This window comes from Dermacentor silvarum, chromosome 3, assembly GCF_013339745.2.
Source record: "Dermacentor silvarum isolate Dsil-2018 chromosome 3, BIME_Dsil_1.4, whole genome shotgun sequence".
NCBI classification, from domain to species: domain Eukaryota; kingdom Metazoa; phylum Arthropoda; class Arachnida; order Ixodida; family Ixodidae; genus Dermacentor; species Dermacentor silvarum.
Genome location: NC_051156.1, coordinates 184,256,178 through 184,284,092, shown reverse-complemented (window position 1 = coordinate 184,284,092; position 27,915 = coordinate 184,256,178). Strand labels below are relative to the sequence as shown.

General features: G+C 48.1%; 1 protein-coding gene across 2 annotated transcripts in view; it reads right to left on the bottom strand.

Moving 5' to 3' along the window:
• The window catches only part of LOC119446229 (death-associated protein kinase 1-like), a 140,710-nt gene that overhangs the window by 92,468 nt on the left and 20,327 nt on the right, over positions 1 to 27,915 (bottom strand). The window contains exon 1 of one of the 2 annotated variants that reach the window (XM_049664015.1): positions 7,111 to 7,222. The exons of the other annotated variant lie outside the window; for it this stretch is intronic. The gene's annotated coding sequence lies outside the window, so the exon portion shown is untranslated. Of the gene's footprint in view, positions 1 to 7,110; positions 7,223 to 27,915 lie in introns of those variants that run through there. 2 annotated transcript variants of the gene reach the window in all.

Below are 27,915 nucleotides of genomic sequence, written 5' to 3'. Positions count from 1 at the left end.
AGAAACAAAAGACCAAAGCCATCGCCGACGCTGCAAGCAAAATTAAGAGCCTCGCTCGTCCGTGGGAAGTACAGATGGCGATAGGAGACAAAGATGCCGCCGACGCCGAGAGCGCGTTTCGGCGGAGGCGGTGAAGGCAAGAATCGTCGTCGCGCTGGGAGTCATTACCGGACGCCCGCGTCCGCCGATTCGACGCGGTGATTCGTCTTAACTGCCCGGCGAGCGAAAGTGAATGCCGGACATTCGCGCAGTGAGTCGAACGTGAGCGGAATAGATTCGCGGTTGTATATGTGAAGAAGGGACTTTCCGTTTGGGCAATATCCTTAACCATTTCCCGTGGCGACGAAGCTCAACGCGAGTCGTTAATCCCAGTAGACATTAATAAGCGTAACGTGCCTGACGCACACACAGGAGAGTGAGTGAGTGATTTACAGGGGATGTTAAGCCTTACAGAGTAAATCTCATCGTCGACAACGTTCAAGCGAGTGTTCCAAGTTTTGATTGGATACACAAGCATACGTTTCAAACAGTTTCCCAAAACTGCACTGGGGTAAAGGAGGCACGCCGTGCTGGCTTCGAATAACTTTGACCAACTTGGATTCACTGAGGTGCTCTTAAATCTAGATGCTGGTGTAATGCGGCATGCAATATTCAGCTGTGCGCGCGTAGAAGCACATAGGTAATACGCTGCTGCTGTCATTAATTATATGACGAAATGAATGCTTCACTTTGCCAACATTTGACTGAATCCGGGTTACCCAACTACTATAGTAGTTAAAGCGAAGTTTTCTTTGCGTATACCATCCTGAGGGTCTTATATATATATATATAATCAGCCTATATTTTATGTCCATTGCGCAGGACGAAGGCTTCTCCCTGCGATCTCCAATTACCTCTGTCCTGCGCTAGCTGATTCCAACTTGCGCCTGCCAATTTCCTAACCACATCAACCCACCTAGTTTTCTGCCATCCTCGACTGCGCTTCCCTTCTCTCGCTATTCATTCTGTAACTCTAATGGCCTACCGGTTATCCATCCTACGCATTACATGGCCGGCCCAGCTGCATTTTTCCCTCTTAATGTCAACTAGAATATCGGCTATCCCCGTTTGTTCTCTGATCCACACCGCTCTCTTCCTGTCTCTTAACGTTAGTCCTAACATGTTTCGTTCCATCACTCTTTGTGCGGCCCTTAACTTGTTCTCTAGCTTCTTTGTTAACCTCCAAGTTTCTGCCCCATATGTTAGCACCGGTAGAATGCAATTATTGTACACTTTTCTTTTCAACGACAGTGGTAAGCTCGCAGTCAGGATTTGGCGATGCCTGCCATAAGCACTCTAACCCAGTTTATTGCTCTGTGAATTTCCTTCTCATTCCTTGTCCTCATATATATATATATATATATATATATATATATATATATATATATATATATTGCTACACGCGTGTGGTATTTGATTGTTTGGCCGAGGCGCGCGGGCGCCATCACTCGAGAAAAGAAGAGGAAGAACGAGCTGGGCTCGCGCTGTGAACCTAACCGGTCAGCGCTGCAACCGCTGTTGTAAATACAACCTGTAAATAGTTGCCCGTCTTACTGACTCGTTCTTCCTCTTCTTTTCTCGAGTGATATATATATATATATATATATATATATATATATATATATATATATATATATATATATATATATATATATAAGACCTCAGGAGGCAAGGGTAGGTAACGTGTCCAATTAGAGAATAAAGTGGTGCGTATTCCAATTGAACGCGACAATTGGATGTCCGCCATGTCCTGTGTGCTGTCATTTACGTTATATGCCCTTTTGGCGCTCGATACGTATCAATTCTGTAATACAAGTTGCATACGAATAAAGTCGTGACTTTCCTGGTGGATAAACGCAAACACTGCGCAAACATTCCAGTAGACTCCTTTCTACAAAATACGTCTCCAAGACGTGTATCTAGGAGTTTGCGAGCGGATAAGGGACACCACTCCCTTTGCAAGTGATGACAAGAAATCGAAAGATGGGTCGCCCCAATCCGCGGCAATAATAAGCGCTTCCGTATATCAATAGATTAGATTTGGTCCCAGGCTAGTAAACAGCCCTATTCCACACTGCCAGTATAAGCAAGAGATCTTAATTAAGCAAAGTAGCTTTCCTTATCACCTCCCGCTCTCTTCCCGAACCTGAATCCTTATTTGTTTCTTAACACGCTGCGCGCTTTTTAACAAAGCCGTTCGGTGAGATAGTTACTCTGCGTGAAACCAAGCTGTTCCTCATCACGACTAAAAGCGTGTTACTAAAATTGTTCTAACCAGAGTCCTTGAAACGTAAATTATAGGTGGGTAGGAAAAAAAAAAGAGCATACGATTTTAAAGACGAGGTCTTAAACGTGCCCATCTGCATGACCTTTATGCCTCACAGTCAGACCCATCGACAGCCACTTTGGCAATTACTCATGCGCGGCATCTCGCGTTGATTTTTCGCAAGCAAAACTTGTCTCTTTCAGGTGGATAACATATTTTCCTTACGTGAAGTGATCCTTACGGATTCCCGCGCAACTCGCTGAATTGAGCCGTATACGCACCATGAACAACGTCTTCAGCGTCTGCTCAATGATATCTTCAGGCTGAACACCGAAAATTGTAGGATTCACTAGGGAAAGAGATACTTATAGGCACTGATAGGCGTTCGCAACGCGTTTTCCGCGGCTCATGAATCCTCAAGGCACACCAGAAGCAATCGAAGCGAGTGTTTCTGCCGCGACTGTAACCTATACAGCGCCGAGCGGCCGTCGCTTACGCGTCCTTCCAAGACGCAAACGCCGCGCCGGTCAGTGACAGAGCTTGCCGAGACACGACGAAAGAGCACATGTGCACACGTGCCGCAAGTGTTATATACACCTCTCGATCCCAGTGAAACAATAACGGCTCACGATTTCTGCATGGCTCCTACAGGAATTCATATTCGTCATATCTCGCGACAACCCGACTTCGACGTCGAGAACTGATCGCACTTGACACGGTCGCCACACAATCTTCATTGTATACGCCGTCGTCACAAGCGCTGATCCCAGTCTTAATTCTTTAATATAATTAATTTGTTTCGCGCGCCTTTTTAACCGCGGGAGGCGGCCTGCGTCGATTCTTCGCCGACGACTTGCCGACGGTTGACGCGAGAAACAAGTTTTCGACGCAGATAGTATAGTAACGACATCACATGTGACATTTCACTCGTCGATACGCGCTGAAGCAGCGACGTTTACTTCAGTGCCAGAGAAAAAAAGAAGATTTGGTCGATCGATCGATTGATTGATCGATCGATTGTCGTGAGTGTTATTCGCGTTCTCGTGAGTAACAGCATATATTCGGCGAACCTTAGCGGAGGACGCCTGGCACAGGCCTCGTCATTTGCTGCCTAATGCTTGTCAATTCCCTCCTATACAAACTTCTTTTGTAGAACTTCATCTCCCGCACTTCTTTCGAGACTACAGGCTCTTGCGTATTGCCTCCCCCGCACCCAAGCGTATATAGGCTAGCCATATGCAGGGACACTAGCGATATAGAAGGCGAATAAACTATGCGCCTATAGTGTGCACGCATGCAAATGACAGGCACGTGCATGCGCTCAGCAACAGGCAGGCCTGCGCTTCCGTTCTAGTAGAAGCGTGCCTTCGCGCAGCTGCGCGCTCGACGGGTCGCGTTCTTTTGTGACGGGACGACGACGTACGTACGTATATACAGTATACGCATTATTCATAGCGGAGAGCGCGTGCTTAGTGTCAGGCCATGCAGCGCGCCCGAGCACGCCGAAACGGTGAATGCCACGCTGGGAGAGCGCCGGCCGGCGCAAAAGCACACATGGGGAGGACGCGGCGTCGGTCAGCGCGTGACCTTCGAGATCGCGCCAGTGTCTCGTAGGACACGGAACTACTAGAACTAAACATCATTACATTGTGGTGTTTTTACGAGCCGAAACCACGATCTGATTATGGGGCACGCCGTAGTGGGGATGACGACTGCGGATTGATTTTGACCACCTATAGGGGTTCTTTAACGCGCACCTAAATCGAAGTATCACGAGCGTCTTTTTTTTTTTTTTTGCAGAGCTACACAGACGCGCCTTATATATCTAACTCTCCTCCGTGTACCCGCGCTCTTGCTCGGGGCGGTGCCGCCGCCTACGAGCAGAAAAGAGAAGTACTGCATTATGACACTAACGCGCACCGACAGTGAACGCTTCGGTGGTCTCAGCTCTACGACGCCTCGATGCCAGCATTCGAAGGGACGCTGGCATCAAGAAGCACTACCAACGCCACCTAGGTGGCGTTGGTAGTGGCGTTCACCGTACTCAGCACAGCGGAGCGCGGCCTCCGCAATTAGGTCTGAAAATGTTTCTGAAGTTGATCGCGGAGGCTGCAATTACGACGCGCTGTACGCGCTGATTTGACTCGGTGACGATTCAGTTACGTGCTTTGTCTTGCGCGTTGTATTAGTGTGTCAGTTACGTGCTTCGTCTTTCGCGTTGTGCTAGCGTGTGCAGCGTAGTGCAGCTTCCATATGCACGACGGTTGCTCATGGTCATCGACGTTGGTAGTCGTGATGTTTTGCGTTTCTCCCCCGTCGGAAACGCGGCCGCCGCGACCGGGAATCGAACCATCGACCTCGCGAACTCAGCAGCGCTACGCTATAGCCACTGGTTTATATATAGAGTGGCAGGGAAATCTGCCGCTATAGTGTCGATACGGGAGCTGCGAATATGCCAGTTCAGCCAGTATGGAAATGATGGACTGATTTGCCTAAACTTCGTCTTACCATGGCTTCGAAACGGCTTTTCCAGATCGACCATTTTCACCAAAATATCGCGTTACAAATGCAACAAGTCGCAAATATCGTGCGCGTGCGAAGTGAAGATACTCATTACCGTCATGCGTTTAGAAAAACACACCTTTTTTTTTCAATTTAAGAAGATAAAAGTGCAATAAATAATCACACAAGGCACGTCTGAAACTACAAGTACCAAGATTAGACGAATGTATCGTTCTAATCTGCATGGTTAACCTCTCTGGTTTTCACCTCTTGTTTTCCCTCATTTCTTCCTCATGGTATATAGATGAACTATCGCAGTGCGAGAGTTCCCTCTATACAGTATTTTTGTTTCGAAAGTCTATGGCCTTAGGCATTCAGGCAGATGCCGTGGCGTCGGTCGACTCGCAGCGCCACGAGCTTATAGCTGGCCTAGCTCGTTCGTCGAGGGTCGCGCGCCGACCGCGCCGAGCTGCATGGATGCGTGGTGGTTGTGCACTACGCGCGCCGCTCTCACGTTTTACTTCCCTCGCTTATCTTTTATACGCGGAAATGAGCGAACCAGGCGGCCACGGTTGGCTTGTGCGCGCGCGCTTGGGTCGCGCAGCATGCCGGACATAACGTGGTCACGCGAACTTTGCGTCGCGTATATACAGCGCACCCACGGTGAGAGAGAGAGAGATGCCTTGGTGAGGCAAAAAGAGGGAGACTCTGCGGAAGAACATGCCGCTGTCTTACCGTGAGAACGTTGAAGACGTGCAAGGTCGCTGACATTGAGAAAAAGAATGAGAGAGGAGAGAGAGAGAGAGAGGATTACTATTCCTGAGCTCGACATTTCGTGTGTTATAACTATATATTGCAACCTGGTGTTTGTTTTAAAGGTCCGGGCATAGACGACGAAGTATAGTAGAGGAAGTGGACCACACGTCGTCGCCCGACCTGTGCGACCAGGAAAACCCAAGGCTGACCATTTGTCATCCGTCTACGTGGCAATATATATATATGCACTCTGAAGTATCGGAATAATTCGGTTGTTTTATAGATTCCCTCGTTTGGGGCCACGGACACAGCTAGTTCGCGACTAGTTCGCGGAACAAATTATTCGCGGTGTGTTTGCACAATCGCGACAATTACATCCTTTATTTTATCTTTGAACTTGCGATAGATAGTATACCTTTCTTTCGACAAGCGGACGCAGTACATCACAGCGGACCTGTAAGGCTGTGCCCTTCTTGACCTTAAAACTTTGGCACATGAGATATTAAAGGGAGCGTCGCTCTTTCATAGCTCTGGCATTTGCTATTCATTCTCGTTGTCCTGTGCCGCCTTTCCCTCAAAGGGCGCCGGCCAAATCATGCCATGCGTCCCAGCTAACGTTAGCCAAGCTGTTCAAAAAAAAAAACCCGAGAAAGGAGATAAAGAGAAAAAGATGAACAAAAAACCCGCTGCAAGATACAATATTAAGACCTACGGTTATCGGCTAATTAGTCGGTTGTTCCGACTAATTGGGCTCGCCAATTAGATAATTGCAACAGACCATTTCCATACTTGCAGCACACTGCGTCATCCTCGACACAGTGAGCCGCGGTGTGGGTAACTCGGCCACTCAATCAATCAATCGTTGCATGAGTGCAAGATGAGCGACTGTAAATAATGCTTACGCATTATCCGATAAGTCCCACTAGGGAGTTCCTTTCTTTTTTTTTCTTTCCTGGCCGCCACTATGAACAAGAAACTGTTACGTGTACCGGAAAATCCCTATACCGCGCTTTACTGTCATTTTGTTTGTTGAGTGCACGCATAATATCGAGAATACTTATTATGGTTCTCCATCGAAAACTCGACTCTCATCGCAACGCCGGAATCGACACTTCCGAAACGTCATCCTCTAAAACAGGACTGGCTTTTTTTTTTTTTTCTAAAGTTGATTGAAAGCGAAGGTTGAAAGTCGAGCCTTCACAGTACGCATGGACGTTTCAAATGTGAGAAGCCGAGCTATGCTTCGCATATTACGCAGCAACCACTCCTTGGTGACAGCCGTATACAATGGACCAGTTTGCTCCTGATGTTGATAAGCTCAGAACACAAGAATGATATATATCTAGTTCCTTCACCAATTCTGCGTTCATAATTACAAAATTAAACGGCCGCAACAGCGCGCTCGAGCGACCGGTTTCGAGCAAAAGAGTATAATAGACGTCACTGCAAAAAACGGTAGGATGCGTGAAGCCCGTCCCGATGTACGAACTACATATAGTTCCTGCGCTAAACGTTAACATATTTGAAAACGAATGAGCAATCAATACTTGCGTTAGAGCTTGTAGCGTGTAGCTATAGGCACCAAATCGCACGGTGTAAGTAAGTCCTTCCGCAAGTTATCTGTGTATACGAACGCGCCGTGTCCTTCTCCCGTCGCATATACGGTGTCGTGTCGTACAAACTCAGCAGGAATCCTAAACGCGACGCCGGCTCTTGACCTTTGTTTCAGGCTCCACGATGTTTATGCGTCTGCCCTCGCGCGGCGGCAAGACGCAGCTGGAACGCAGCTTGACGCAGCTATCGGTCAAGCCACCGCGGTTGCGAGCGCGTACGAGCATACGAAGAAGGCACGTCTATGCGGGTGGGGGGCACGAGGACAAAGTGGAACACGAGAGAGGGAGAGAGAAGAATGTGATGATGACGATGAAAAGGAGGAGGAGGAACGTCAGATGACGATGAAGATGGAGACGACGAGTGAGCAAAGTCGACAGTCACTTTAGCGTACGCTAAACAGGATGAAGGCGAAAGCCTGAGCGCTCACGAGACATTCATTGAATTACTTGACATTCTCATTCGAATGCGTTGTTACTTCCCATTACTTGCTTTCTCCCACCAAAGGTCGTGGGTTCCAGTGCCTTAATTAACTGCAACGTAATTAACTGTGCCTTAATTAACTTTGCCTTAGGTAACACCAAAGATGGTGGGTTCGAGTGAGATAATTAAGGCACTCGAACCAACGACCTTTGTTGGTGGCACCAGGCAAAATGGTGCCATAACGCCGGACAAGGGATTTTCTGAGCCATCTAAGGTTTTCGCATCAATAAGACGATGATGATGACGATGTTGACTATCGTGAATGATGGCGGACAACGACGAAGGAAACGAAAATGCGGCGTATTCCGCGGGCACTGGTGTGCGCACAGTACATCGGCATTTCTGCGAATATGTCGCACTACTACTGAAATTTTTATAAGACAAACAAACAGATAGACAGACAGACCGACAAGCAAACACACAAGCCTGGTGTATTGGGCTGGTGCATGCGTAGTTCTCGCGTGCAATGTTACAGAAGCTACAATAGATACCACGCATAAAAAGACGGTAACGAAAAGAATGTACATAGCGTAGCTAAGAACATTTCCCTCTACGAACTTCTGCACTCGGGTTCGAATCCAATGTGTGCGCGACGATAGACAATGTCTTTCTTATACTTTGCTTGTAATTTTCTTTTAACTGAAGGCAGGTCGCTTCAGTATTACACCCACAGTAGCGCAGAAAATGCAGTACAGTATCTCCCGAGGAGCTACCGCTGCAATTAATAAAAGTAAAGATACGGACAGAAGCGGAGGAGACTGAAGGCTGAACAATGACAAAAGAGAACAATGACACATTGCCGTTTAGGAGCAAAGCGCTCACAAAGGGAGAGAGCGCATCCCATCGCGTCACCGCCCGCTTTTCTTCGGCGGCTTCGCGCGAGCTTCGGAAGTCGCGCTTTGTCGCCAGCCTGGCCCGCCACTACACCGCAACCCACTGCGTACTGCGGACATACGTGGAGCCCATGCGTCCGCAGCGTCCGCAGCGTCGGTAGGCAACGGGAACACCGTCGCCTCCGTCCGTGCGTGTGTGTGTGTGTCACGCAATTGTCAGCGGCCGCCAGGCGCTTCCTGAAACCCCGTGCATATATATATATATACGCCATGGTCGCGCGTATAGTGTACACGTAGCGAATGGCCACGCAGAAGCCAACGGGGCCACGAAAACAAAGTGGTGGGAGTGGACATCCTCCGACAGCGTGCGCGGTTCGCTCGCGTGCGACTGCGCAGTGGACGACGAGAAGTAGTATATGGCGCACTCCTTTTTGTATAGTTTGCTACTGCACCGCCCGCGGCACCCTTTGAAACGCGAAAACCGTGCGGCACACACCATTGCCTTACTCGAACCATATACCGTAGAATCCCGCGTAAAATACGCTTCGTTGTTGTCGTTGTTGCCGTAGCAGCAGTATGACCGGTATTCGGTTTTTTATCAAGTTATGAAACGCGGAAAGGTTTATGGCCTCTTTATGGCCGGCTAACTCGCAAGTACAGAACAACCAGGAAAAAAGAAGCGAGTTGTCATCGTCGTCATTACTATTAAATTAAAAATTAAATTATGGGATTTTCCGATCTTATTATGAGGCGCGTCGTATAGTGGGCCACCTGGGGTTCTTTAACGTGCACCTAAATCTAAGTACGTGGGTGTTTTTCGCATTTCGCCCCCATCGAAATGCAGGCCGCCGTGGCCAGGATTTAATCCCGGGACCTCGTGTTTAGCAGCCCAACACCATAGCCACCAAGCAACCACTGCGGGTGTCGTCATTATTATTATTATTATTATTATTATTATTATTATTATTATTATTATTATTATTATTATTATGTTGTTGTTGTTGTTGTTGTTGTTGTTGTTGTTGTTGTTGTTGTTGTTGTTGTTGTTGTTGTTGTTGTTGTTGTTGTTGTTGTTGTTGTTGTTGTTGTTGTTGTTGTTAAGCGACGCCTGTGTTGGCGGATGAGGAAATGAGGTGAGGTCTTAAAATGAAAAGAAAAAAAATCTTCCAGCAGACGTAGTGAGGAGTACTGAGGGTACGTCAACCAATTTTCCTGTCGTCCGTCGCAGGTGTTATCGTGTTCATCACCATCTTTCCTTACTCGCAGAAGTAAGAAAACAAGGCTCTATGTGAGTCCCCGACGAGCATTAATTCCACGCTCCGCGGCGTTCGAGCAGTCTCGCGCCGTCTACTACGTCGTCGTTAACTGTCGCAGTCGTGTCGTTATTATCGTGGTCCCGGAGAGGCCAGCTCCCACTGTTTTGGGTACACTCAAGGCTTTTCTCCCTGAGTATATGGCCCCTTACAAGACGCATGCGCCCCGATTATGGCACGCCAAATTCACGTCTCCAACCATGTTTGAGCACCAAATATTTTTGGGGTTCAAACACTCTTCAAGTCCAATGTTCGACTATAATCCAAGTGATGTCAGTCTAGCTACATCGGAATATATATTTTTCATTGTCATTATTGGCGGGACGAAAACCACATCTCGTGTCAAATATTCGGTTTCGTATTATGCCCGACACATTACGGTACCTCCGCTCCCTGCCGTAACGCGCTTCCTTTGGGCTTGTCCTCGGCGCCTCCCTGTGGTCTTTTGAAACACAGAAACCGTGCGGCACACGCCCGTATCTCTCTCTCTCTGTTCTCCTCCTCTCAGCTTGACCATCGTGGCAACTGGCGCCCGCCGCTGGAAGCCGGATGTCCGCGTTTTTAGGGGTGGAGGCCATCGAGGGTGTGTGTGCTGAGGCCATTTTCTGAGCGCTACTATCCGTTTGTCGCGCTTTGTTTGTTTCCTAAGTGTTACGCCACTTTTGACCCGTTTTTTCTTTTTCTTTTCCTTGCTGATGCTCACGGCACGAAAAGGACAGAAGCGCGAAAGGCCTCTCTGCTAAAGACAAGAGGCGATGTGTGACGCCTTGATGGTCATGAGCTGCTTCACTATAAAAGAACAAAGAGAGAAATAGAGAGAGAAAGAAGGTATAAGCGCCCCAGTTTATAAAGTTCAGGTATTTTCTTCATTCACACTGTGTGGCCACTTCGCCCCATGGGTGTATTATGAACCACGTTTTGAGGCAACGTGTGAACTGACATTGACTATGTTTTGCATTGACTATGCTTTCACGAACTGTCATTAGCTGCGTTGCTACATGTGTTTGATGCGAGGCACAGCGCGCTTAATTACTTGAACTTTCTGCGAGCAGTTCGTTAGTGTGACCGACTTTTAGTTACACTTTATTCTCTTTGTTTGCCAAAGTCTCCCCCAAACAAACAAACAAGCGAGCGGACACCTCGAATCAGGTGTTGAGAAGAGGTTCGACATGCCGTTAGCGCACAAGCCAGGAAGCAACGGGCTTTGTCATATTGCAGACGCAGTATTTTATGAGTCAGCTGTGAAACGCAAACTACATAACGAACTTGTGTTAGGTGGAAGTATGTAAAAACGCGAATAACCATGACATAGTGGGAGTTTATGCTTGACTAAAGGTCTAAGAAAATATATTAACAGTGTAGAAACAAAAGAAACCGCAATGTAGAAGCATGTAATGACGATGATGAATTATTGGCATACCCGTTGAAACGAGGCGGTGACAAATAGTCACCCAGCCTACATGAGCTATAATCAGGTATGCTTTATATACATGCGTACCAGTCTAGTATTTCGCCATTTTGCCTTGTGTATTTTTAATGGGCCGCTACGCATTGTCGAGAGACACAGGGCTGAAAAAAAAAAACGTATTCTAAGAGAAAATATCATCTCTGCTGCGTTCGAATAAAAGCTTACTTTCCCTAAATCGAGATCGAGCCACCACCAGGTTATGTATAAATTGACGCATAGACAACTTATAAACGTTAATAATCACTGACGGCGCCGTATACTGGTTTAACGTCTGCATGTGTATAGTACTACAGAGACGCTGTAGTTCGGGATTACGTGTAATGTTTGACCACCTGAGGTCCTTTAGCAATCACATAAACAACGGACGATGGCCTTTGCATCCCATTGCTAGGGTATAATGCAGTGCACGAGGAAGGGATTCGATCCCTGAACCTTGTACTGAGCAGCATGCGGAACGCCACAGACACTGCATCATCACGGAGGGTATGGATCCTTTACAATTGAGGACCATGCTCGTTAGCCCACTCATTGGTGAGTGGTCATCGGGCGTCGCGCATCAACGCTGAAAGCTGACTTACCGTGTTCTCCTTAACATAAAGGAGCAAAAGGCAGGAGGTCGTATGCATTTAAAACGCATTCGACAAATTGACAAAGCAACTATTTTTTTTGTTCCGTTGTTTTTTAACAGCACGCCTATACTCGATCGCAGCGCGTGCACATAACGGTCCGTCGCCATACAGGCGGCTAAAGGAAACGAACTAGCAAATTAAGCGGCAAGACAAAGCGTTCTCCAATAGGTGCGCAACCTATATCAATCATATACATCAGACACTCACTCAAATACGCACCAGCTTCAAACGGCAGCCCGACGCTTATCTCCGTGCCATTAGGTGTTCTCCGGGCTCATTCAAAAGCGGCTCCGAATCGCCGTTTCAAAGAGGCGGTCATCTCGAACACAAAAAGAAACCTTCTATGGAAGTCCCTGATCGGCGTTTCAAACAGTCGAGCAACGCCATTGTGCGGAGCGCATCGCCTGCGAAACCGTTCGCTATACACTCGTCGCCGGCTTAATTCGGTGCACTACACTGGGGATAGAGACACGTGCATAGCGAAATCAACACGGCTCGATCACCGCGCGGAAGAACGTATGTAGACGAATCAATCACTTTTATTTTCCTTCGATAATATTCAAACTGTTTATTTCGTTGAAAGACTAGAAGGGAGTGCTCTTATTGAACTGAGCTTTTTTTAATTTGACGTTGTCATATTAAGTTCCATCCTCCAAGACACTCGCCGAAGGCGTGCCCATGCTATTCCGCGTCTTCTCATTGTTTGCCTATGCCTCGTGCGCTGTTTTGCTGCCTCAACTTGAAGTTCTATACAGCTACGACACTTTCACAATGGCGGACTATCATCATCATCATCATCAGCAGCAGCAGCAGCAGCCTATATTTATGTCCACTGCAGGACGAAGGCCTCTCCCTGTGATCTCCAATTACCCCTGTCTTGCGCTATCTGATGGCGGACTATATAGTACATTAACTCATGGGAGCATGTCGGCTTTGCTGCCATAGCCGGCGTTTCCTTGAGCGATCCGTATACACCGGCAAACAAAAATGTATGAAATACAGTTCCTCAGGGAAAAAAAATGATTGCTTCATTCCTCAGACGCACAGCTGATTATTGACGAGTATGCTGTGGTGTTCGTGCCGTAACGTTTGAATTGCAGTAGTCAATTTCAGTCTGTGTATCTAAGATGCGAATAAATTCAGCTTTCTTCCCTGAACCAATGGTTCGCTCTCCTTTTTATCTTCTCTTTTATTTATTTTTTTTCTCGCTCAAGGGTGTGCATTTCGAAGATGTGCACAGAAGGATCAAACGCCTTTTAAAATCGAGCTCGTATAATAATTTGGCGCCCACCTGTACAGGCAGCGACCATTATGCGCAAGTGTGCCATAACGCGGGACTGGCTACCTTCGACAACACGCATAGGACTGCATGAGAACGGCTCGCGAGCAAGTCAGCCGAACTGTACGGAATTTCCGAGACGCCCGCATCGCTCCGCGCGTCGGGGACAAACGGCCGTCGCACAATAGACCATCCTCGCGAAGCGACCGGGTCAATTGGTCTCGCAGACGGCGGCGACCACTAGACCGTGTCATCCGCACCGGTGGTCACTCGGTCAGAAGACACACAGGCTAGGGTGTTGCGCTGGCACGAAGGAAGAAGTCATTACAGCAGCAGCAGCAGGCAGCGCCCGGCTCTCGCGCTTCGATAAATCTCTGCATCCCAGTGAGCGCGCGTGGCGACGAGCAGCGCATGCGTACCACAGTGTTAGGGGCCGGGACCGGTTCCGATCCGGCCGATCATCCAATCGAAGATCGCGCGTTGGGAGCCATGCAAGCGCTACGCTGGAGTCGTCGTCTCGATGTATGGGAAGCAACGTCGGGAACGCGTTCATGCCTCGGTGAACGCGAAGGAGCCGAATCGCCTCGTGCGCGGGTGCATGAGCTATACGTATCAGCGTGCATTCACGCCATCGCCTGCGTGCTCGCTATTTTTACGTAACGACTTTCGATTACACGACGTACGGCTAAGAGCGTGAGAGTATGTGACAAGGAACGCGCTGAAAATTGCGCGAAGAGATTAGTTGCCGGTTGCAATCGCTACCGTGAGAAACTTCTTGCTTGCTTGCTCCTACATGCAGGTGGAGAGCAGCGTTTCTTTCTTCGCTTATAGCACTCTCGTATGCCCCCCCCCCCCCCCCTTCCTCTTTCCCCTTTTTGTTATTTATCTCAGGATAAAGGAAATGCATCATTGCCGAAGCACGCATGAACAGCCGCCGCCATACTTAACACGAACACGGCTTACGCGCGTTTTCCTTTCTCCTGCGGGTGGTGCGGAACATTTCTAGTCGGAATGCTCCGAAACTGCTCGCTTAATGCGTCTTCCTTCCAAAGCCTTCCGTATTTACTCTCTGCAGTCTGTGCTCGCTACAAATTAGGCCACTAGAGATGCTGCCCTCATCGTTCGGGATAAGTCTGACGGCGCGCCTGTTCATCCGGGAAACTCCTGCGCCAGCCCTGATCATACATACAGAACGCGGTCGAATGCCGGTCAGCGTTCGCAACGTGTCGAAGCAGCTTCTCGAGTGGTTGGACCACATCGAATTGTTAGGCACTTACACGAGACGAGAAAGGCCTCCGTCTCGGGACAGCTGTCGCGAGAGGGACGTGCCTGACATTTGGGTCACACGAATGAAGCGTCATTACACGTGGAGGCCTGCATATTTGAAACCCCACTCCAGAGGGTATCGTCCAAACACGGAGGCGACGCGAAGGTAGCTGTGCAGGTTTGCGTCGAGATACACCCCTGTATTGCACTCACCGATCTGAAATAAACGAGTACTAGAGCTAAGAGCTAGTGTTTAGGACGAGCGCCGTCACGTCCAGTCCGTCCCTCTTCTCTGCAAGTGCTGTAGCTGTGAGCTATACTACGTTGTTTTATCATAAACACGTATACAGTTGACTATATTAAGACACCTGAGATTAAAAACGGTGCACGCAAAGAACAAAATAAGCTCTCTAGACTGGCAATTGGCGGAGAAAATGTCCGCGAAACTATCTTTGCGCAACAAGATTAACCAAGCAATTTTTCAGACTCTTATTGAATAAAAAGGAATAGTGCAACCTCCTCAATATCTAGCTAACGGAACAATCCCTACGCGTTGGTGATCTATAGTCTATAACTTGTTGAACAACTGACTTTACATCTCGTTTACTACTGATATGTTGCTGATCCGGGCCTGTATTCACATAACTTCTATTGCGCAACAGCATTCCTTCATTGACGGTTACTTGGGAACCCAGCACTCCTGATAGCGATCGGCATTATAAACACGTGATCGCCTCGGCAACGGGAAAACCGGACGGCATTTACATGTAAGAGGTCTTGTGATCGCGGGCCCCACCCTCTCGATACCACATTCGTTTTTGTCAAGCAAAATGAACAGGGCAGCTAACATGGGTGTAATTCTGGTTAGGCTCCTCCTCTCTCTCTCTCTCTCTCTGCCAAGCAAAGTTATAGTTGAGATAAGAGCAGCGATGCGAAAAGTAACGTGTTGCCACATCGACTCCAAAAATAAGGAACAGTTTGGCAACAGTCGGCAATCGCTGTCCCGCACCGGTGTCGTCTATTGGTAAGCGACCAAGCGCTTGGCGATCTGTCGAATAGTTTGGCTCTGCTTGAATGAAGAAGCAGCTGAGTCATAGAAGCGTGCCAGGCTCTGCATCTGCGCGCAGCCGTGCTCCTCAGACCGGTTCCCAAGAAGCCGAACGCGAAGGTCCTTTGCCACACTAACGCCGCGTAGGTGTACTGCTGAGCCTTCACGCCGCATGCATGCCTGGCAGTTCAGTCACGCACGACGAGCGAAAGAAATCCCCGCAATACCAGCAACTGACTGTCGCAGTGCAGCAGTATTGAGAGAAAGACATCCTTGGAGAACTTACAGGTAACAAGGCTCGCTCTTGTGCGCGCCTTCCGCTAAGGGTGTGTTCCAATTCTGGCCAGCATTAGAGACAGTCTGCGTTGACAGCCAAGAAGACAATAAAGTCGATGGTTGAGCAAGATGATATGGCGTTCATACTGAATACTCAGGTGGGGCAGCACACAAAGACATAACACAAAAGATGTATACGTATAGTGTCGTCTCCTTCTACTTGTTTGTGTTCTCTCTTTGTGCGATGCCCCCCTCAGTATATGGGTATGAAAGCTAAGGAAACAGCTTCGGGACCAAGTAAGCGCGTTTGCACCTATTTCACCGGTAGGCACCTGACCGGAGCTCTAGTCTGCCTCCCACAGCTGTGGCGGATGCTCTACATCAAGGCCATCGGTGGTTGGACAAGAGGCGTCCAGAGACCACGCCTAGCAATCTCTATAGTGCCCGCTGTCTGGATGTGACTCCACCCCCTGCTCCCTCTCATTCAATGCTTTCTTTACTGCTACAGTGCCCCGGTATCGTCCGAATAATTATTGTATGCGGCTCTTGTTTGGGTTTCTACAAGCTCTGTGAGTGTCTCATAAACTATAGCAGCAATGATCGCCTCCGTACTCGTACTGCGCAAGATATAGTATGAGTGCAGCCTGCAGGGTTTCGTACAGCACATTCGACTCAAAATACAAGGGAAATTCAAGGATTTCACGGATTACAGAGACCAAATTCAAGGAGGGGGGAAACAAGCCTTATTCGTACGCATACACTGGAAAAAAGTGAAATCTCCTTCATCTTCGCTTGAATGTCTTGAAGCTAAGCAGCTGCTCACTTGAACACACGCTTCAAACCCTTGACTTTTCGAAGTTGACTTTTCCATCGTAATGATGTCAATCGCCTCCTATATCATGATGGTTATAGCACCCTTCGGCTTCAGCCAGACATACTCGTCTCGTAAAGGCCAAATGGCTTTCCGCAAGAATTTATACAACCTAGGGATTGAAGTCGGCGCCAAGCTGGTTGCTGTGTGAACTAACTAGCAAAATAACAAAAACGCAAGCTTGGTCGTTTGAGCTGGCGAGTTCGTCTAGCTCCACGATGACAATGGTAATTTAAGCAAGCCTGCCGTCGGTGACTGTGGATACGCCACGTTGCATCGCTCAGTGGCAGTCTCGAAAAAAAGAATATATATATATATATATATATATATATATATATATATATATATATATATATATATATACACGATCGTTCCCCGATGGAAGTGTCCATGGAATCAACCCTATGCGGAATTTGTTTCTTCGCATGTTCTAAACTCGCTCCCAACCCCAGTTTTCAAGAAATTCAAGGAGCACACCTATTTTCAAGGAGTTTTAAGGGCCCTTGAATCCCTTTTTCGAAATTCAAAGGTGTTCAAAGATTTCAAAACGGTGTGAGAACCCTGCGCCTGCCAGTGGCTGAAAACGACCCAACTGCGCTGCTCGCATATGGAAGCTATGAACCGAACCGCACACAGCACTGCGAATAGTTCAACCGCATAGTTGACGACGTGACCGACCTTAGATAGATAAATGTTTCTATAGCCTGGTCCGCTGAAGGGCATGCTTAGCCAGGTTAGTCAGTTGACCGCGCGGCCGTATGAAAGTCACAACGGCAACGGGCGATGAAAGTCATGCATGTGTGTGTGTAAACTTTATTTAAAGAGGTCCGGAGGCTCGAATTAAGCCGAGGCGGGCCGCTCCCACGTTGGCACTGTCGGGCCAAGCCCTTCAGCGACATCATGGGCCCTCTGGACAGACCTTAGTTGGTCTTGAAGCAATGGGCTTTGTATTCTTTTTTCCCATCGAGTCCATTCTTCCAGGAGGCTGGGAAGAGTTGCGGGGCACCCCGCGAGCATATGTTTGATTTCAATGACTTCAACCACTACAACCACTACAATGACTACAACCACTACAATCACTGCATTCCATCCTAATCTTCCTCTCTGGATATATTTTGTTAATGTGGTACGGCGTGGGGTATGTACCGGTTGGCAATAAGCGCAGTGAGACTGCCTGAGCCCTGTGTAGTTTTGAGTGTGGCAATGGGAATTGCCTTCATCCTAGATAGTAATGTTTGGTAATCTCATTGGAAGTTATTAAATGATCTCTATGTTCCTCGGCCTGATGGCGAACGGCTCGGTTATGGCTGTCACGACTAGCAAGTCCTCGCGCCAAGTGATGCGCAATCTCGTTGAGGTTTACCCGAGTCCCGTCCATCGCCATCATGTCACCCCTCTATAATGTTCCCGGAACCGTAATTTACTAGATCTCACGCCATCTGCTAACAGTGTAACTCTAGGTCGTTCGACCCTTCGTTACAGGCCGTAGTCGGCTTGACAGAGGCGCGCTACAAGTCGGAGACTGTTACCGGCGCAAACTAAGCCTGCGCGTAGCACGCACCACCGCACTCTCAAGGCGCACATACTATACGGTTGAGCTGCGCCGACGTATATCGCAAGCGGGTTTTGCGAAAATGCACGTTTCAGTGGAATAAAACGCCCGGAGGAGAAGTAAAAACAAATAACTTTCACTGTGGGACGCGGGAAAGCTGATGACGATGCGGATCACGGTGTCTCGAATTCAGGCCGCGGCGAATGGGCTCTCGGGAAAAAACAAAAGCGGCATTAAAAAAAAAAAAAAACGCGAGGCAAATTGACTGCAGAACCCGGCCGAGCGAAGTCGAGACGGAAGTATACAGCGACGCAAAACAAAACGTCGTCAAGCCCGGCCGAGAGTGAGAAATGAAACGTTTGAGCCGGCAGCACGAAGCTGCAGTATCGAAACTTCCTGCACACTCCATCCCCTCCAGCCTCGCCAAAGTGCCTTCGCGGCTCTGTCTTTTACTGCAGACAGGAAACGTGCTCATACGTTAAACGTGCGTTCCAGTGAACGGATAATTTAAGCCCACGGTGAGGGCCAGCATTTTGCGAGAAGCAGTTAACGTGGATAACTGCGCGGAATGCAAAATAGCGATATCGGCCGCAATTGTGAGAACACTGCGCCTGCTGTATAATGCACGGCCCGTCACACGTATACGCTGCGCGCACGCGTAGAAAAACGACAGCGCGACTGCCTTGTTTCGCGCTGGTGGCGCTGGTTATCGCTTCTGCATGCGCGTCAACGACCGTGAACGACAGTGATATTGTCCCGGACGCGTAAGAAAAAGCTCCGGGCAGATAATAGCTGTCCCATAATATACCGCCGTTTGACTGTTCGTAGTGTGGTTAGTTAGCACGAGGCAAACGACCTGCTCAAGAGATCTGCGCAGCGGCGAGCAGCATTGGAGACGGAAGCGTTCTATTCGCGGAAGTGAGAACAATCGCATTCGTCGCTCCTATTTAACGTGTATATAGCTTCAGGCTTTATTTATTATGAAGCTGTGAATGAGCCGTTGACGGGCGGGCCTATACGCTATAAAATGATTTTAACCCGGGAGGAACTTGCGTCTGTATAGTTAATGTTCGTGTTTCGTGCAGCTCCAATTTTTTAGGCGTGATATAAGAGGACGCATAATTTCACGCTTACAGGAATCCCGCACACGGCCCGTTCCTCAGAAAAAAAAATATATAAAAATCTCGCTAACATGTTTAAACGCGTGAACAGTAATAACATATTATACCAACCAGCAGGAAAATGGGTGTCGGTTTCAGCAAAGCGCGACGTACGCTAACTATTATAAAAAACAAATATTTTTTTTTTTATTATACCCACCACGATAGCTCAGTGGCTATGGCGTTGCGCTGCTGAGCTCGAGGTCGCGGCGGCCGCATTTCGATGGGGACGGAATGCAAGAATGCTCGTGTACTTAGAATTAGGCGCACGTTAATGAACCCCAAATGATCAAATCGCCCAGTACAGCATGCCTCATAATCGTATCATTGTTTAGGCACGCATACCTTCAGACTTTAAATTTTTAAACGATTTATCGTGACGGTGTCCAAAACTGATTGTATAGCGTGCACGGTCACGTAAACTCTCAAAATATATAGCCATGAGGCCAAGCAAGAATGACCCAACGACGCACTCGCTCTTACTTGACACTCACGTGCAAGCCGTTAATAACCGAACTGCCGGATTACCAACCACGAAGGAGAAGTGTCGAATAACGCAAGAAGAAACAGGCTGTGTAAACATGCTGCATTCATCGTAAAGGTGCAGTGGACTGCCACGCAAGAAACCAGGAACTTTGAATGCAAGCAAGCTGGCGAAGAAAACATGCTCACTTCCTCAATTCCTGCCCCGAGAATACCATAGCGCGTGGAGATAAGACAAGGTAGGTGTATATCAAGGGAAGCCACCTCCTGCAATGAGGACGCTCTAGAGACGAACGTGCGCGACTTTTACGACAGGTAAACAGCCGATAACAGCGCTTTTCAAAGATAGCAGAACAAGCTAGAGGCCTCGCAGTAGTAAAGCCTCCCGCGTATCATGGTGGTGTCAAATGACAGCTCCTGTAGTCCTCCTTTACGAGGTGTTGTCGCTCGCGAAGTTGCTCGCCACCGCGGGCGGCGTAGAATGCGTAGAATATGCGTACCCCTGTATGCATTCTATACCCACTGCCCGCGAGCGTCGCGCGTTACGAAAGCGCTGCGGGTGTCCCTAAGGTCTGCAGACATTAACGATGCTCTGTGAACAGCATTATTGTGTACGTATGATGTGTCTGCGGTCGTAAGTGCTGTTTATGTGATCGTGGTACTACGTATGGTTACCACCTCCCGTCTGGAGTAGCATGCCGAGCGACGCACAACCGAAAGAGGACCGCAGAACTTGGCCAGGATTCACAGCAACGGGGCGCTGACGTCCCTTTACTATACGCAACGCAACGTTCCGCAATGTAGCGTATATAGAAACTTCGCGTAGAAATGAGGCCCAGGCAAATCGCGGTGGCCAGCGAAGTATGAAGGCACGCGCTGCCAATGACGAACGTTTCTTACGACCGGCATATATATAGGAGGCTTCGTACAGTCAGCAGCAAATGAAACGCCGATGCGAGGATTCAAACATGAGCGCAAGAAATGGAAAGAAATGCCGGAGCTTCGTTCAGGGTGATGCGCACGTGAATTCACTTCATAGAGTATACGCACTAGCGATTTCCCGTATTACGCACAGTAAGCGCCCAAAGTGGGCTCCACTCCACTGAAATAACTACTTAAAAGAGAGAGATACAGAGATACTCTTTATAAAGCAGCCGCGTTGCGCGCCTCGCTCTGTTTCTTGCAGCCATGCACTCGAAGCTCCGACAGGCGTCACAAAAGTCATATATATTTATAGCTACCGACAGAGAAAGCAATTACCACCGCTGTCAAGCTCACAATCAGAGCTGAACATCGTTTTTAAAACGAAACTTTCTTCGCGTCACTCCCGCACTTTGATGTCCGTTTTTGCTAACCTCTATCGACTGCGCAAGTGCACACTGACGGCATGCGTTGGCTTATATAACCAAACTCTCTTAAGTTACCTGGCGTCTATATATATATATATATATATATATATATATATATATATATATATATATATATATATATACCCGCCGTGGTTGCTCAGTGGCTATGGTGTTGGGCTGCTGAGCACAAGTCGAGGGATCGAAATGGGGGCGAAATGCGAAAACACCCGTGTACTTAGATTTAGGCGCACGTTAAAGAACCCCAGGTGGTCCAAATTTCCGGAGTCCCCCACTACGGCGTGCCTCATAATGAGAACTGGTTTTGGCACTTAAAACCCCATTAGTTTTTTTTTTTTAATTATGGATATATATATATATATATATATATATATATATATATATATATATATATGGTGTTACAGTTTGGACCCCACATCTTCTTTTCGCACCCTGAACTCTCATGAATATCTAGTCAGCCCCGGTGGACTGCGGCGTTCGACTAAAGGAGGTGCACTACATGCGTTCTTAGTTCGTTCACGTGATGTATGACGCACGCACATCGTAGGAAGTGATTTATACGTGCCGAAATAGTCACCACGGGGTCTATCGGCAGAAGCAAGAGCAGTTGCGTTTCGCAAGTAACGGTAAAAGGGTACTCTGAACTACTAAGTGCTAACCATTTCAAAAAGAGACAACTGACGTCATCAGATATTTAAAAGAGGCTGTAGACGGCACCCCCTCGGAAGATTCAGACAGCTGCGGCACAAGAAAAGAAACGACAGATCCGAAACCACTGACGCGTCGTAATCTATGAATAAAGAGACCTGCACATTGTACATACCATGTGCTGTGTGTCAATGCACAGTTCTCCAAAACTCGGAACGCTTCGCTTACATCCATGGACAGACATCAGGATATATGTTCTGTCAATTTTTTTTTATTTCTCACAAATCCTGCAGTCGATGAGCGGCATAAATAATCAGTACCAGGATGTAGGTGCGCCCAAAGACGGGAAGCGAAGCAAGAGAAAGAAAAAGAAAGAAAGACGACCAGACATGGCACAAAATAACGTGCCGCTATTGAGTAGCAATTAACTTCGCTAGACGTAAAACCGAACGAAGTTGCCAGCTGGGACGGACCGCCATCTTATGACAATGGAGGAAGCGACAGGGATAAGAAGGCAGAAGACGAGCGCTGAAGCAGTAGAAAAGAAGGTTGCAGGAATGCATAGCAGCAGGCAGAGAAACGCAAAGGGCGACACGAAAAAAAAAAAAGAAAAGAAGAAAGAAAAGAAACGTAGCTAGTTTTCGTTCATTTTTTGTTTGTTGTGCCGCCGTCGATCTTGTGACCTGATTCACTTGACGTGCCACGAAAGAGGAGAGAAAAAGAAAGAAACAGTGGCAGAAGGGAGCCCGAAAAATACAATGATAAAGAAGAAGAAGCGGTTATAAACAGCGCCCCTCCACGAAATGAGTCTTGCAATGCGCGGACACTCTCGACCGCATCGTTGCGGACGACGCGGGGCACAGCGGTACACGCAGACGTCCTCCATTATCCGTGGCTTCTTCCCCCAACGGTCCGATCCAGACGCAACCGCGCAGTCCTTTTCTATTTCTCTCTCTCTATCTCTCTTCTGTTTCTTTTTTTCTCATTTTTTTCTTCTTTTTTTTCTACTTGCTTATTCTACCTTCTTTCTTTTTGACTAAACTACTAATGGACAACCCGAGAACCGCACTCAGGAACAGGACACCTCCCACCGCTGCGTTCCTTTTACGTTTACCTCGCAACAGAGACCGCAAACGACGCGTAAACCCAGATTTTTTTTTTTCGGGCACATCCTTCCTTTCCTCTAGATTCGGCCCATCTATTCGTTTCTTTTTTTCTTCCCCCCCCCCTTTTTTTTTTTCTTCTGTTTCCTCTGGACAGTAAAACGTGTTTTAACGCCAAGGAAGCGCTGCAGAAACACGAGTAATTTTTTTCCCTTCATTATTCGCGAACTGCAAGACGACGGAGCGAACCAACTGAGAGAGCATAAGGAAAGGAAAGTGCAAAGTCTGCCGATAAGAGCGAGCAACCTTAACAGGATATGCAACAACATATCGCCTCAGATACCTTGCGAACCGCATTGGTTCGACTATCGATGACCTTTTAAGCCTTCACGAAAGATAGGTCTGGCGCTCAGCCTATGCAGGATATACAAACGAAACGCAAGACAGAAAGAAAGAAAGGCGGTGTTGACGCAAACTGATGCACGATTTGCAAACGGAACGGAATAAGGAAAAGAAAGGAAAAAAAATAAGAAGACAGAGAAGAGCTTTCCTTGAGAGGCAGAACGGGTGAATGCATAAAACTTTAGCAGCTTCAGATCTGGGGTACAAGATGTATTTTGATGAATGGAGTGGCCTATGCTCTTGCCGGAAGTGCGCATGAGTAGCGACTGCATGCATCGACAATTTCGTGCTCCGAGAGCGAACGCTTTTAGCTGCGGGCTAAAGAAAAGTGCCCCGGGCGCTGTCTCGAATATTATTTCCGCAAGAACCAGTCTTCGCACCCATCTTTCTCGGTTTTCTTACTGTTTTAACCGACACGTTGTCAGCTAACCACGGAAACAGACCTCGTGTGGCAACGGACGTCAGTGTTAAATGAACCAGGATACCGTTTACAGCAGACGGAAGAGTTAAGTTTTGAGACGCAGCTCTGTCGAAGTGCCGTGATTACAAGTCGAGATGTTGTTCCCCGTGTGGCAAGTTCTTTCTGTAGTCGGGCCTGTCCGATTACCTTTGACAACGTAACAATTTCCTTGTGCGCGCATGTATTCAACGAACCTTCTCTCTCTCTCTCTCTCTCTCTCTCGTAATTTCATTCCATCCTCCCCTTTCGCCTGTGTGGGGTAGTCGACCGGGCGCCTTTCTGGTTGACGTACCTATACCTTAATCTCTTCATATTCTTTCTATTCCTCTCTCCTACAGGACAGCTTGCCTGCGCAACTAAATTATGTGTAGTGTGCTGTCTGGTCCCATCCCGTACCCGCCATGGCATCTGCTGTTAAGAATAGCTTTGGCGTAATAACTTTCTTTGTAAATACCAGTGCAGGGCCTGTATGCATAAAAATGTTGTTTACACTAAAATTGCTCGTAAGATCAAACGTAAATCTTCGTATTCAGTAGCACAGCGCGAACCCCGACACAAAATCGACAAACTACAACACAGCGTGTCGTTGTACGCCATACGCTACTCAATACGGTTATCATGTATACCTAACAATGCCGTGTGGCTTACTGGCGCCAAAAAAATAAAGTGCCCAATATGCCCTAATTTCCACCATGTTCAAATGCCAGTCAATTCAGATGCTAGACAAATCACTACCGAAGACGGCCGGCAAATGGTAAGCAGCACTTGGGAACAAAACGATCCGTTAATTCGGTCCCTGGGGCTGAATTCACTTCTCTACGCTTGTTCTTACGGACAATTGTAGCGTAAGAGCCTTCTGTGAATACAGGCCCCGATTATTTGCCATGCCCTTCAACGCTACAATTCTCCCATATCCACGTCCGGAAGACCGGCAGACGCCACCGGCTCCGCTGACCTCGACGCCAAGTGTTAACGGCTGCATTATACATGAAGAAGACCACACCGCGATCCTCCGCTAACAAGAGACGCCTTGGCTTATTATACAAAAGTCAGCGCACGGCGTGCACGGCTTCCTCGTGTGACCGTACATCCCTTTACACTGCAGCGCGCAATATTGCATTTTCGCATCGGACGGCCTAAGGTAACCCGAGACCAGCAGACTGATCACAATGCAAGAGCCCGAGAACCAGACACCCCAAGGCAGGCTCTCGCTACACAGGATTCGCACAATGATCCGAGAAGTTCTGGATGCGAAGGCGAGGACGGTCGTACGCGCTCTAGCACGCGTACACGTACAGCATATATATGCAGACGCCGTGGCAAGTAACGGACAAGCCGTGTGCATTTACGCCGACGCACTTAGAGATCTACAGTCGGAGGACAATGAAACACGGAGAATGCGACGTGCGGTGAATCGCAGAACGGACGTTTTTATGATTGCCCTACATGAGACAGCAGCGCGAGAAACCAGTTGAGATGCATAATATGAACAACAGCAATTAAGAAGTGAGCTTGAACCCCGCGATTCACACTATCGACGTCGCAACAATTGCACGGACGACGGCATAGACCGGATGCGTACCCCTTTGATCAAGTTTAATTTCGCCCTGACCTTTGCAAGTCCTCCGGTCCGCAATGCTGCATGCATAAACATACGATGAACGAACGTGCAATCTACACCGACCTCAAGCTCCTAAATAACAGAAGACATATGCGAGCTCTGACGTCATCTATATAGGGAGGACAACATGCTTCGGGGCTGAAAGCTCTAAAGCGTCGGCCGCGTCCCCCATTAAAATCTATGGGATCTCAGCCTTCCTGTGAGATGTCGTGGCTCAAAGCGGGCGCAGGCCCCCTGTTATACATATTAGCTGTTGGCCCGAGACAAACGTTATATATCTTATAGACATCAGCGTTGTAAGTATACACCGATGAGAACAGACGATGAGAACGTGCAATAGAATTTCGGCAAAACACCGCCGCGGAGACACGGGAAAATTGTGGTGACTGTCGCGTAAGGTTATATCGGCGATTCGCAATCCAAAGTTTACGGTAACGGAGCCACGCGCATTAGCCATTTGCGCGCAGAATCGCACGTCAGCGCGCCAAACGACGATCGCTGTTCTTGTGGGTGTGCCACTGTCGTTGCCATCTGCACGAAACTGCGGCTTCCCACCTACACGTGATTTCGGTGATTGGTTAGCGTGCTCGCGTCAGCCCACGTGTACACTACACCTCATCAATACGCGGAGGGAAAGCTGCAAAGCTAGCGTCAGCTTTCACCGGGCCCACCGAGTCCCGCATTCGCAAAACAATTCGTATACGCTGTAGCGGTCCGCAAGAACAGGCGACGGCCTACCGTGACAGTGGACATTATATTTGTGAGTCTAGCGACAGCGTCCGGCCGATGACAAGCATCTCACGAAAGAAAAAGCGTTTTGCATTCGGTCCCAAATTTACAAAGCTGTTTGCATGCAAAAACACCTTTGTGAATGGCCGCGCAATCCTGAATGGTCAACAGCAGGCCATGGGTCGTATACTGAACGTCGAACGGACGTCAACCAATCATAAATCACTCCTATACGAACAAAACCGACCGCAAAAGTTTCGGGAGCACGAAATCCGCGAAAAGGATACGTCTTCGAGACTTCGCCGCTCAGCCTAGACTTAAGGTATATACTATGTGGTAGCCGTTCCGGAATGTATCCACTGTTCGTTTCTATTATAGCGAGAATGCTTACTGCAGGGAAGTTTCGTTTTTTTATACGATTAAGTGATCCGGGAACTTTCTGTGGGTGAGAGTACCGTGCCAAGAGTTCAGTGCATTCTACGCCGGGCCAGCCGACTCCAGGTATAGCACAGTTGTATAGAAACAGCCCCTGCGTTGGCCATCAACGATAGACCAGAACACGGTGGCCGCGGCACCGCATAATCATAAATCATTTGAACGTGCCGACGGATTCTTGAATTCTACCCCCGACTAATTAAATGACGCCAACTTTTGTTTCCGCGGTGCCAAGGATAGTCAATCACTGAGCGTATAACTAATTGAACGTACGAGTTGCTCTTTGCTACTACTAAGCTCATTTGTCTTTATAGATCTGAGCGTACTGCACTGTGCACCCTTCTACCATTCCTACACGGTCAAGTTAACCACTGTAAAGCTGTGCCGTCAGTTACGGCCTACCGTGGTTATGAAACGTCGTACGAAAAATCTAGGTCAATTAGCGTGGTGTGTTTACCACGCTAATTGAGTTATGTATATGTTCTTACATTTTCCTTGTACAGCTGATCATAGCCGCAGTAAGCCGTAACTTACATGCGGCTACAGCTTAGCTTTATGCAGCTAGCGTGCCCATATAACAACAATAGGGTATTATAATGTCCGCGCCGCGTTCCACATTCATTAAACTAAATCTCGGTATAACGAATTCTCATCCAACACTAAAACGTCTTCGTCATATCCGGTATTCGTTGTAAGCATATATTCGTTACACGCTTATACCAGCGCTAACTTCGTTATATCTAGTAATTTGTTAAAGCCGCGTTTCGTTATACAATTTTCCACTGTATAACGCTCAGAAATCTACACTGAGTGCTCGCTATACAGATATATCGTTGTGGTGACCTCGCGCCTCAAGATCCCCCTCACTAGGAGAGACGCCCCTGCTTCTTTTCTTTTTCTTTTTATTTTTTTATTTCTCCCATTCTGAGACACTGCATAGTAGTGCTTTCTGGTAACGCCGAAAGACAGAACGCAACTAGAGCACGCCGAAATATGGAACGCACCGCAGGTCAAAGTACGCGACCGCCGACGCGGCGGTCTCGCTCAGGGAATTGGATGAAGTGGGAGAACAGAAACGCAAGGAAAGCGAGGAGAGAAAGAGAGAGATGGATAACGACGAAAAAGGAAAATGGAATACACCGCGCCACCGGGTGAGGCGAATAACCTCAGCAGCCCGCCTGCGAGAGACAACGACTTCGTTTGAGGAATGTGCACCGTCGTCACAGGGCGCACGCGCAGTAGTAGCTGGAGAAACAGAGAATAAAGCAAGAAAGCCGCGAGCGAAGATAAGCGAATAACACGACCAACGGTTGCG